Source organism: Piliocolobus tephrosceles, chromosome 6 (assembly GCF_002776525.5).
Source record: "Piliocolobus tephrosceles isolate RC106 chromosome 6, ASM277652v3, whole genome shotgun sequence".
Classification (NCBI taxonomy): domain Eukaryota; kingdom Metazoa; phylum Chordata; class Mammalia; order Primates; family Cercopithecidae; genus Piliocolobus; species Piliocolobus tephrosceles.
In genome coordinates, this window is record NC_045439.1 from 105,895,169 (window position 1) to 105,904,207 (window position 9,039).

At 41.3% G+C, this 9,039-nt stretch overlaps 1 pseudogene; it reads right to left on the reverse strand.

Moving 5' to 3' along the window:
- Positions 1 to 7,648: 7,648 nt before the first annotated feature.
- Positions 7,649 to 8,146, reverse strand: LOC111553659 (annotated as a pseudogene).
- Positions 8,147 to 9,039: the final 893 nt, after the last annotated feature.

The window sequence follows — 9,039 nt, forward strand, 5'->3', positions numbered from 1 at the left end:
CTGGCTAACACGGTGAAAACCCGTCTCCACTAAAAATATAAAAAAATTAGCTGGGCGTGATGGTGGGCGCCTGTAGTCCCAGCTGCTGGGGAGGCTGAGGCAGGAGAATGGCGTGAACCCGAGAGGTGGAGCTTGTAGTGAGCTGAGATCGCGCCACTGCACTCCAGCCTGGGTGACAGAGCAAGACACCATCTCAAAAACAAAACAAAACCTGGATATTAATGCCTTTCTAGCATATCCTACTGGCTGTAGTACCCATCTAATAAATAATGAACATAAAAGTTCTTTTAAAAATGCAAGCCACTGTATAAATGTGAAGTATTGTAGTGGCACACGACTGTAATCTCAACTACTCAGGAGGCTGAGGCAGGAGAATCAGTTGAACCTGGGAGGCAGAGGTTGCAGTGAGCCGAGGTCTTGCCACTACCCTCCAGCCTGGGGGAGAGAGTGAGACTCCATCTCAAAAAAAAGAGACTGTGGATGTTATCTTGAGATGGGGAATAATCAAAAGCTCTTTAATGGGGGATGGGAGTTGGGATAAGCAACATGGTTAAACTTCTAGAACGGAAAGTATGACTGCAATAGATAGGGATAGATTGAGGGGGCAGGATGGAAACTAGGGAAGGCTGAGGCCATGGAGGTCGGGAGACACTGTTTTTCAATCTAAACCTAAGGCTGGCCAGGTGCGATGGCTCACACCTATAATCCCAGCACTTTGGGACACCAAGACAGGAGAATTGCTTGACCCTAGGAATTCGAGAACAGTCTAGACAACATGAAAAGACCTCGTCTCTGCAAAAAATTTTAAAAAGTTAGCCGGGTGTGGTGGTACATGCCTGTCATCCTGGCTACTCAGGAGGCCGTTGTGGGAGGATCACTTGAGCCCAGGATGTCGAGTCTGCGTTGAGCCATGACTGCACCACTGCACTCCAGTCTGGGTGACAGCGTGAGACACTGTCTCCAAAAAACAAAAACAAAAACACCCCTAAGTTTACAGTGATCAGTCCTACTTGGCAAGCTGTTCACTCTTGTTTCTGTGTACTAAATATGCCTGCCATATGGCGAGAATGCAGCCAAGCCAAGGAGATGGAAGGTGCAGATTTTAAATCTACTGGAGTCGAACAAATAAGTATTAGGGGGGTAAGAACTACAGACCCTCACACACAGTGGGGCAGGTGCCTCTCCTTCTTCTAGGCTCCAAAGCTAAATGGGATAGGGGTTCCTTTCAAAATTTTTCTTTGGAGAATTACATTTGAATTATGTCATCTGGAAGTGAACCTTGAATGTGGAAAAAAGTTTGGTAACCTTCCAAGAAAGTCACTTAAAAAAATAATGGTTAACCCTTTTTTTGTTTGTTTTTGAGATGGAGTCTTGCTCTGTCGCCCAGGCTGGAGTGCAGTGGTGCGATCTTGGCTCACTGCAAGCTCTGCCTCCCAGGTTCACGCCATTCTCCTGCCTCAGCCTCCCGAGTAGCTGGGACTACAGGCGCATGCCACCATGACTGGCTAATTTCTTTGTATTTTCTTAGTAGAGACGGAGTTTCACCGTGTTAGCCAGGATAGTCCCAATCTCCTGACCTCGTGATCTGCCCACCTAGCCCTCTCAAAGCACTGGGATTATAGGCATGAGCCACCATGCCTGGCCGTTAACTCTTTAAATGCTACTTTTTACCTAGCTGGTGTTTCTCCTAACCTTTTAAAAGTCAAACCAGGCACAGTGGCTCTAGCCAGGAGTGGCTCTAGCCAAGAGTGGCTCATGCCTATAATCCCAACATGTTGGGAGACTAAGGCAGGAGGATCGCTTGAAGCCAAAAGTTCGAGATCAGCCTGTAGAGATGGTGAAACCCCATCTCTACAAAAAATTAGCTGGGCATGGTGGCACATGCCTGTAATTCCACTTACTCAGGAGGCTGAGGCAGGAGAATTGCTTGAACCCGGGAGACAGAGGTTGCAGTGAGCTGAGGTGGTGCCACTGCACTCCAGCCTGGGCGACAGAGTGCGACTCTGGCTCAAAAAAAAAAAAAAAAAAAAAAAAATGGCCAGGCTTGGTGGCTCACACCTGCAATCCCAGCACTTTAGGAGGTTGAGGCGGGCAGATCACCTGAGGTTGGGAGTTTGAGACCAGCCTGACCAACATGGAGAAAACCCATCTCTACTAAAAATACAAAATTAGTTTGGCGTGGTGGTGGGCGTCTGTAATTCCAGCTGCTTGGGAGGCTGAGGCAGGAGAATCGCTTGAATCCAGGAAGCAGAGGTTGTGATGAGCTGAGATCACGCCATTGTACTCCAATCTGGGCAAAAAGAGCGAAACTCTGTCTTAAGAGAAAAAAAAAAAAAAAAAGATGCTGCAGTCTTGAAAGAGAAAATTGGACTTAAACAGTTAAAACAAACCTAGTGCAGTGGCTCACACCTGTTATCCCAACACTTTGGGAGTCCGAGGCAGGTGTATTGCTTAAGGTTAGGAGTTTGAGACCAGCCTTAGCCAACATGGTGAAACCTCATCACTACTAAAATACAAAAATTAGCTAAGCATGGTGGCAGGCACTTGTAATCCCAGCAACTTGGGAGGCTGAGGTAGGAGAATCATTTGAACCTAGGAGGCGGAGGTTTCAGTGAGCTGAGATCAGGCCACTGCACTCCAACCTGGGCAACCGAGTGAGACTCCATCTCAAAAATCCCCAAAACACCAAAAACACCAAAAAAAAAAAGAAAGTTAAAACAAAATGGTAACATGGAGATCTGTACTGCTAGCCCAGGTGGGTCCGAGGCCATTCTCCCCTACCTCTCTGCCATTCCTTTTCCATTAGATATTAACGGTATAAAGGCTTCATGTATTTTTTTTAACAAAACAGGGCAGATAATTTTATAATATATATAATGCATATTAGTAGACTAACAGAAGCAATGTTAACTATTCCAAGATATGGTTTCTGTTTGTAAAGGAAGAGTAACTGCAGCCCTAGGAGAGGGGTCAACATCTTTGACGACTGACTTCAGTGGGTGGCGGATTTCTCAGGTCCAACCCTGCATCCACTGACTCTGTACCTTCTTAACTCTTTCGTTGTCTGGGTTCATGTCTAAGCTTGTTCCAGATATCCAGAATGCCCACAAGAATACCACAGGTTCTGGAAGAGGAAGGGGATGGCAGATGTTAACCTATTTCTTTGGAGACTTACATAGGGCTAATGGAAACGACATCACACTTAGCTATTCCCTTGCTCGTGGGAATACTGGATTTTTAAACTCTTTTTTGCTGTATAAGTTCATTATTCATATTATCATTGAATATTCCATTTCAGTTCACTATATTTTTAAACATTTTTACCCTCACCAAATTATTACTTTTAAATAGTATTACACAATTTTGAATATTGAGTGTTTCAGGAAGTCTAAAAGCTTGATTGGACTGATAGATATCCTCTTCAGCCCTCATATCAGAATGCTCAAATATTTTTACAACCAGAAAATAAATCTGTTTGAGTTCACTGAACAATGTTATCAAAAGAGGACCTGATCAAATCAGTATCCTCTCCTGCTACTATCTTTTTCCCTCTTAAACACCAGCTCTGGCCCAGAATCACTGCTAGCTCTTCCTCAAAACTCCTCTCAAGAGACCAGAATTTGACTTCAGCTTTGAGGGAAATACTTAAGCAGAGTGTTTCCAAAACTATCTTCAAAATGGTGGCATTAATCAAATACATACCTTCTCTCGTGACTCTTTACCTGTTTTTATACTGGATGGTTTGTTTAAAACTAAATAATCCCACCTCTCTACGTTGTCACTTCCTGCTGATAGAGAATACACTGGTTTACGTTACATTTCCTCTTTCGTGGTTGTGCAATGACTTCAACTAACTATGAACAACTTTAATGCATTGGCAAAGATAGAATGGCTTACTTCCTTTCTCTAATGGTTAACTGTTTCTTGACAGAATTAGTCATTCTCTTATTGTATTCTCCTAGCACTTAGATTTCATATCTGATGCATTTGCCAAATTATCATTACATATTAACTTCCACTAGTCCTTAAGGAGGAGTTCGATGTTTCTTCCTGTTATGTATGTGCTGTGTAGTCCTGCCTGGCTTGGCGTTTAGTGGATACTCAATGTTTGTTAACGTGAATGAATCTTGAGGGTTCCTTGATTATTATAATCAGGTAGATACTGGTACCTTTTCAGATGGTCAAAACCAATTAGATTTCTTTTTATCTTTTTTTTTTTTTTTTCTTAGACACAAGGTCTTACTCTGTCCTGGCCTCAAGCAGTTCTCCCACCTTAGCCTTCCAAAGTGTTGGGATGACAGGCGTGAGCCACCACACCCAGCCTGAAACTAGTTTTTTGTGTGTACAATGCATTTTTTTTGTTTGTTTTACTGATTTCATAGAAAAATATTTATAAAACAATTGATAAACAGCAAAGGCCATGTAATTGATAATTACCAGAATAGGGAGTCCTCTTTAAAAATATGTCTGAGTTAGGAGTATTATAAGTTTGCTTTCTTCATTATTTTACAATTCTAACAGTTTTTCCTTAGATTCCTTCCTTTTAAGATGCAACATAACCTGAATACTAGAAGGGTTCTTTTCCCCCACCCTAGTTGCTTTAGCTGATGAATCATAGAAATCAGAGAAGGGGAAGACCAGTGAAGTCATCTGATTCATCTCCAAATCAGGGAGTGGAGCGTTGGAATTCGGGGAAGACCAACCTCTCATTTTAAGAGAAAAGAGGTTTTTTTTGTTTTTTTGTTTGTTTGTTTTCCAGCTTGAGCTGATTAGAGCAGCTTACCCATCTGTTTGCCTTTTGCTTCTAACACAATTCTGAGACCCACCCTATTAGAAAGCAATCAGGCCTTCTTACCAACAACCCCAGGGAAACCAGATGCCAAAGTATTAAGTAGTTGAACTAAAATTATACTACCCGAGTAATAAAGTTGGTTTATGAATATCTTAGTGATTGTTTTAACTGAGTCTTACAGAATTTCAGACTGTTTCAGCAGGGTCTTACAAATATAAGAGCTAGCAAGGAACTTACAGATGATCTGGGCCAAAATATTCTGTTCTCCAGATGCTAAGAAACTAAAATTTATTTATGTATGTATTTTTATATTAACAGGCTCAGAAGGCAAAAACTAAAATTTAGATGTGAAAAAAATTGTCATTATGCTGCAATCAGGAGTATAAATCTGTCCCTTCACTTCTCTCTGTATCACAATGTCACAGTATCTTCCCTCACAATGTTCTCTCCACTGTCTTCTTCCTTTCCTCCTCCTTTACCTTCCTATTCTTCTCTTTTTTGCATTGTTTGAAGAAATGGCAGAGATGATTTAGTATCCATGCCAGCGATTCATTCCAACCTCACCCAATGCCCCAGCATCACGGTCACAGAGGCAGTGGATGCCACCCCAGCCCCAGCTGCAGCCTGTCCCCTCCCTCGTTGCTTCCCTCCTACTTGGATTTGTGTTCTTCCAGCCATAGAGCTTGGCTTCCTCCTCTGTTTAAATTCTGCTCTTGTATTTCAGACTTTTTAACAGATCATGGTGCCATTGGCTTCTCCCTTGGTATCTAGCTTAGCTCTACTCCAACTTCTGAGCGTGTTCTCCCAAAGCATCCCTGTACCAGCTCTGGCCTCTTGGGTTACAAAACTGGGTTCCATTCTGCTTGCTGCTTGCCAACACCCCCTGAAGAGTGAGGAGGAATATTTGCAGCCTATTGCTAGTGATAGCGTAAGCGCGTCCCTAGTGTATATACCCATATTTAGCTACCTAAGTATGTTATCACAGGGTCACTTTATTAGAAAACTAAGTTCCTTTGCAACATACCGATATTTAACAGTTGCTTGTTGTTATAATTATCTTAATGATATTTGACACAGCTTTATTTTACTTTAAAGTGATATTTCCCAATTGCAGCTACATGTTTAAATAATCTAGAAGCTTAATACATGCTGGTGTCCCACAATCCAAAGAGTCTGAATGAAAGCAACAATTTTATATGCATGTATGCAATTCCACAGGGATACCCCTCTTAATTTGAACAAAAAAGGAATTCAGAGAAAGAAGGCCAATGATATTTGGTAAAAATGATCTATTGATCTACTTGTAAAGAGGTTTTATTATTAATAGTTTTATTATTCAAAGTACTTCCATTTAGAAATCCTATTGGGCCTTTTCAGTGAACAGGTAAATCTTGTCTCTGTTTAGCCATATCCATGTGCATGTATATGATTAATCTGCTTAAATTATTACATTTGCATATTAAGGATCAAGTTTTTGAGCTAAAAGAGAATTTATAATTTTTTAGTCAAAGACCCTTGTTTTCCAGGTGAGAAATAGGACCAGAGAGCTTAAGTGACATGTCCAAGTACACCCAAGTTATATAGGAGCCAGGACCGGAGCTCATGCCTCCTGTGTTCTATGATGATTATCAGAGTATCCAGTAATAGAGTCCACTCCAACAATGTCAGGTCTCTTAACATGGAGACCATGTTATGAGCCCCACGCTGGGGTTACAAAGATGAACCAGGAGCTCCTAGTTCGATGGTGCAACCTGAAACATAAACAGTCATAGTACCAAGAGATAAAGGATGTAATACAAACAATACAAAGATTATATGAATAAAGAAATGTGCTCTACCCTTCCCATAAACTTCGTGCTACAAGTTATCTTATTTGGTATACTAATTTGCTTAGCAAGCTTTTTTCTTTATGCATTGTATGAAACATATAAGCATTGGCTCTGCCTAAGTTGTATTCTCATAGATTATAACTAGAAGAAACAAGATCACATGAGATTTTACAATATTGAGTGTTTTTTTTGTCAGCAGAGAGTGCTATGATGTCCAGCTTTTCCTTTATTTATAGATTTTTAAATTATCGTTTTCTTAAATATACATGAAAAATACCATCAAGAAGATTCAAGTTTTCCCCAAAACCTGGCATGGGCTGTCATAATCTTTTTTTATTGTTGTTGAGATGGAGTCTCACTCTGTCGCCCAGGCTGGAGTGCAGTGGCGGGATCTCAGCTCACTGCAAGCTCCGCCTCCCAGGTTCCCGCCATTCTCCTGCCTCAGCCTCCCGAGTAGCTGGGACTACAGGCGCCCGCCACCTCGCCCGGCTAGTTTTTTGTATTTTTTTAGTAGAGACGGGGTTTCACCGTGTTAACCAGGATGGTCTCGATCTCCTGACCTCGTGATCCGCCAGTCTCAGCCTCCCAAAGTGCTGGGATTACAGGCTCGAGCCACCGCACCCGGCCGTGTCATGAACTTAAGTGTAAGAAGGCAGCCCTTCTTTTCACTAGTTATATGTTTTTGTGTTGTTTTTTTTTTTGTCAACTCTTTTTAAAACTGTAGAAGGTGTCTGTATTGTTTACAAAAATCAAATAATGCAAACAAGCATATGTAGTAAAGGTGAACACTCTTCTGAACAAATACTTTTCCCAAAGCTAACCAATATCACTGTGGTGTACATACTTCCATATATTTACAGATGTGTTTACATGAACCTACCTATGCAGACATATATGAATACACACATAAATGTGTGAATACACATAAATATTAACATAAATAGAATCAATTTAGTCATAATATTCTGTTTGACTTTTTTTTTTTTGGACTGTAAGTTTATTCAATGCAAAATAATCCTTTCCAATTTTACTGAGGTGGCTGACCATGTCCACGACCAAATCTGCCTCTAAAATGGAATTTGGTTGCTGACCTAGTCCCAGCCTCGGCTTTCTTGTGGGCACCAGCAGGCACAGCAATCCGCCTGTACGTATCTCTGTTGGCTTCGCCTCTTGTGAGTCTTGCAGGTCGCTCACCCTCCAGACCTTTAGGCTGAGGCCTGCCAGTCTTTGGACGGCTGTGGCGTAGAGTGGCAGGCACAATCTCCAGGGGTAGGTGAAGGTAATCACGGAGATAGTGAATACCCTCATCGGTAAGGTACCAGTAGAAATGTTTCCAGGCAAACTGTTCCTTCTCGTAGCCTCGGGACTTGAGAGACTGCATGGCCTTTATGACGTGAAGGTTGGGCACATTCTTGTCTGCCAGTTTTGGCTGCTTAGGCGTGTGGACATCCTTCTTGGCCACCGTGACTCCCTCCTTAAAAAGGAGTTCATGAATGGCAATCCGGTTCTTCTTAGGCATCAACATTTCGGCCACTGTAGGGTCCGGGGCCGGGCCAGAAAAAAAGGCGACTTTTTTTTTGAGACGGAGTTTTTCGCTCTTGTTGCCCAGGCTGGAGTGCAGTGGTGCAATCTCGGCCCACCACACCCTCCGCCTCCTGGGTTCAAGCGATTCTCCTGCCTCAGCCTCCCGAGTAGTTAGGACAGTATTTTTCATGAAATAAAATATTTCGAGTGAATATGAAAACACACAAAAACATGGCTGCATTTTGAATGTTTTTATCTTTATTAAGTGTCTATCGAATGTATTTTGGGTGTTTTGAATTTTTTAACTTTGAAGACTGTATGTTGGTTAAAAAAATTCAAAGTTAAAAAAATTCAAAACACCAAAATACATTCCATAGATCCTTAATAAAGATAAAAACATTCAAAATGCAGCTTTGTTTCTGTGTTTTCATATTCACGCAAAATATTTTATTTCATGAAAATACTGTCCTATTTTGAATAGACTCTGTGGCTAAGAAATACATATTGTATTGCAGAATTAGGGGTTTTTTTCCATTGATAACAGACACTTAGCAGCTAAACATTTGTATTTTCTACAAAATTAGATGGAAAAATGCTGCTGGAAGAGACAGTAGAGGCTGATAGGGTTTGAAATATTCATTCTCTGACATGCCAATGTATAAATGCAGTAAAATGTGCTGAGTTAAGAATAAGAAACTTACACCTTAGGAACCATCCCAATATTCCAGAGGGTTAATATAGGAATGATCTGGACAGAGTGGGCATTTGTAGCCAAATCCGTTTTCATGATGTTTTATATATCGTATTGTAACTTAGCATTCCAGCAAGACACAGTTTTACACTTACTTTCTGCTCGTTCTTTCATTTAGCACTATATTTTGGAAATCCGTTTAT